Below are 3,341 nucleotides of genomic sequence, written 5' to 3'. Positions count from 1 at the left end.
AGTTCAACAAACCTACAACTGCTGCTGGGGGACTGTCCAGACCGATTTCAAATGCTCCTGCGGAGACATTTGCAGCTGAAAGTGAATTTGGCTCGACTTTCCTATCGACCCTCTTATGTAAGATGTTTCCTTGGCATCTTCGCTTCTTGCTCCCCCTCCCTGCTGGTTATTTAAGCACGTAGTTTAAATACTGTAAAATGTTGCTGCTGCCTTCGTAGAGCGTCCAGATCCTTTGAGCAGTTTAACTTTGATAATAAATAATAATCCCTTTTGCAACTGGATTTTTTTCCCCTTAGGGCTTCGGCTCCAGTGTACATTATTCGGCTGTAACAGGCCAGCCACAAGACTGACTTAAATGTAACGTTTCCTGAAGCCCCGATCCTAATGACTCATGATCGGTTCTTTATCCGTTACTATCAGTATCAGACATTTACAGAGGATTTTCTTGTCCTCTTTTAGATCGGACTGGAGAGGTAAATAAACTGCCGCCCCCCCAGCTCCGGGGCAGAGTTTGTTGCAGTGAATTTGAGGCGCTGGACGCTCCGGGCTCACGTAAATGCTGCTGAAGTGGAGCCGGGGGGATCAGGCGAAACCTGGGGATTGTGGTGGGGAAACCAGGGAAGATGGGCAGCAGCGGAGCCTGGAGGGGAAGCAAGAGAGCGGGGGCCCTGCAGGGAGGTGGGGATCAGCGGGGTCCTAGAGGGAGGAGGCTGATATTGGGGGGAAGAGGGGTAGGGAGGGGTCCCCTCGGCGCCCCCCGGGGGAGCGCGGCAGGGCGGGTGCTCCTTTGCAGCAACAAGGGGAGGGGAGCCTTTGCCCGGCAGAAGGTGTGGGGGGATCGAGGCCGGGGCTCCCCAGGGATGGTGCGGGACGGGAAATAATCGTCTCTACAGCTAGGGCTCCTGCTGCAGCCCAGGGCTCTCCCTCGCCTGCTGAGTGGGCGCCCCGCTCTGGAACACACGGGCGGCTGCTGCGCCGCGGGCTCTAATGGAGCCCCCTTCACCTGTACAAAAAGGCGGCTCTTGCGGTGAGACGTGGAGAGGCAAAACGCAACTGCGTCCCTGGGTGGGCTCGAACCACCAACCTTTCGGTTAACAGCCGAACGCGCTAACCGATTGCGCCACAGAGACTCCGGTAGAAAAAGAGCTTCCCAGAAAAGCTGATAAGTCTCTGACATCATCATCAGGCAATGTTCTATCTCCATTTTCTATAAAATAATGTATGCAGAATTTAAATAAACACAAGCTTCGACTGTTAAATCTAGTCACATTAAATTACTTGGTAGGGAGAAAGGGAGGGTATTATAGGGTTCCTTTCTGTACGAAATCTGTAAGAGTTGAGTTATTTCTAAGCTCCCCATTTAAGGGAACATTCTGTGCTGGGAAATAAAGTCACATATCCCAGTGAGTTAACCATAGATTTTTATTTCCCTTACTGATTCATCCATTATGCATACACATCCAAAAGCTATTCCTGACTAGCATTCCAAATGTGCTTCCTAGAGATTTTACTAGTGTGATTTAATTGACGGGATTCTCAAAAAGGCAGGATTTTATTAGTTGTACATTTTTGTTTTAATGTAGTGGTCAGAAACACCACTGAAAGGGAAAGCTACCACTTCCTTATTTTACATATTACATTATTAACCAAATCCATAGCAGATATCCTGGGATAAATCCATATCTACACCTTCCTAGTGTAAGACCTACACCTCTAAACCACTCTTGAAGTTTTTCCTTATCTTCACTCACCCCTTTAAGGCTTTGCCTGGGGGCAAATCTGTCTCTGTCCAAATAAAACTAGAGCTAGTCAGCAGGGTCACCATGCAGGGATATTAGGTAATATAACTCACCTCCCTGCAGAGTTTGTGCACCTCCAGTGCTCCCAGTTTCTGGCTATCTAAGAGCCAGAAAGATTCCTGAGGCACCCAGTGCAACTCCTATTTAAATTAATGGGAGTCTCTCCCTTTACCTGATGAGAGTTGGATTAGGCCATGAGTTTGCATTCCCAGGAATGGTCAGCTCTCAAAATGTTTGAGATATCCTGTAATTTTTGGGTGTTTAGCTCTGAAGTCATGGAATGGTATCTGGTTCTATGCTCTGTACTGCCATCACCCACTGTGTGACCTTGGGCAAATCACTTAACTTCTGTGTCGCAGAATCCTCATTTACAAAAGATGCACTTTTTCAAAGGGCTTTGAGAACTTTGGCTAAAGATGCTAATAAGTGCAGTTACTATTACTGTAATATACTCTTTTCCTCAGTGTACGATTTCACACCGTTGGTACTTTTCTTGGTAGCACCTTTCACACATCTTTATGGCTATTAGGAGAGTGGAGAGAGAGAGATAGGGATGATACCCAGGCCCCAAACAGCATTTAAAATAATCTTTTAAAATGAATTCTTTTTAGGGTGCCTTGCACCCTATCAAGTGCTTTCCTGCTTGTGATAAACGGGGTTGGCTCAGTGTGAAGAACATTGGTTGTGGTTCTCTACATGTCTGAGTCCCATCAGCTCTCCGTCACCCTGCTGTGCGTAGTAACATGCACAAACACACAAAGCAAAGACCAGAACAGCAGAGGTAGCATATCAGGACCCCAGTTCAGTAAAATACTTGAGCATGTGCCTAACTTTAGGTGCTAGTACTCTCATTGACTTCCATGGGACAATGCAAGTGCTTAAAGTTAGGCATAGGCCTAAGTAACTTACTGAACTCAGGCCTCAGGACCAGCATGGTACTAATCAGTAATTTGGGAGTGCTTTTGAGCCTTGATCCCGTTGGTTTACATACATGTTTTCCTTTACACACATGGGTAGCCCACTGAGTTCAATGGACATACATAAGCTGTTAGAAGATTGGAGTGTTGGTGCTTGCATGTAAGAGAGAGATGATGTAGAAAGTGGGAAGAAATTGGGTATTGTTTAAACGGACCTTACACACACCCTGTACCCTCGGTCAAAAAAATGCAGTTTGATGATGTAGAAAACTGAGAAAAAAGCTTCCCATGTAATTTCAGCAGTATGGTGGCTGGAAGTCAGAGGGCTCTCCCAATTACACAACAAAATTACCAAATTACTAAGTTTCTACACTTTTTCTTGGGAAGCGTCCTTTCTGCAATTTGCTTTAGATGTATACAGACCTAAAAGGTAATTTATCATTCTATACATCATTTTCTGAAAGCTAGCTACTTTCAGGGTGCCATCCATTCTAGAGCCCAGCTAAACAGCCTTCTAGACATTGCAAATGTGGAAACATCCACGTCCATGTCTTCCAGAACATATTAATTGATTATTCTGGAGTTGAAGCTCAGAGATACAGCTTAATGCTACAGGGTTTCTTGC

The 3,341-nt window shown here is 45.9% G+C and overlaps 1 non-coding gene across 1 annotated transcript; it reads right to left on the bottom strand.

Moving 5' to 3' along the window:
• Nucleotides 1-1,056: 1,056 nt before the first annotated feature.
• TRNAN-GUU (transfer RNA asparagine (anticodon GUU)) lies at nt 1,057-1,130 on the bottom strand. The gene has a single exon. It is a non-coding gene; the product is annotated as a tRNA-Asn (tRNA).
• Nucleotides 1,131-3,341: the final 2,211 nt, after the last annotated feature.

The sequence above is a fragment of the Gopherus flavomarginatus genome, chromosome 2, assembly GCF_025201925.1.
Source record: "Gopherus flavomarginatus isolate rGopFla2 chromosome 2, rGopFla2.mat.asm, whole genome shotgun sequence".
In the NCBI taxonomy this organism is placed as follows: Eukaryota; Metazoa; Chordata; order Testudines; family Testudinidae; genus Gopherus; species Gopherus flavomarginatus.
Note: the sequence above shows the minus strand (reverse complement) of the source record. Positions and strands in the feature narration are given on the sequence as shown.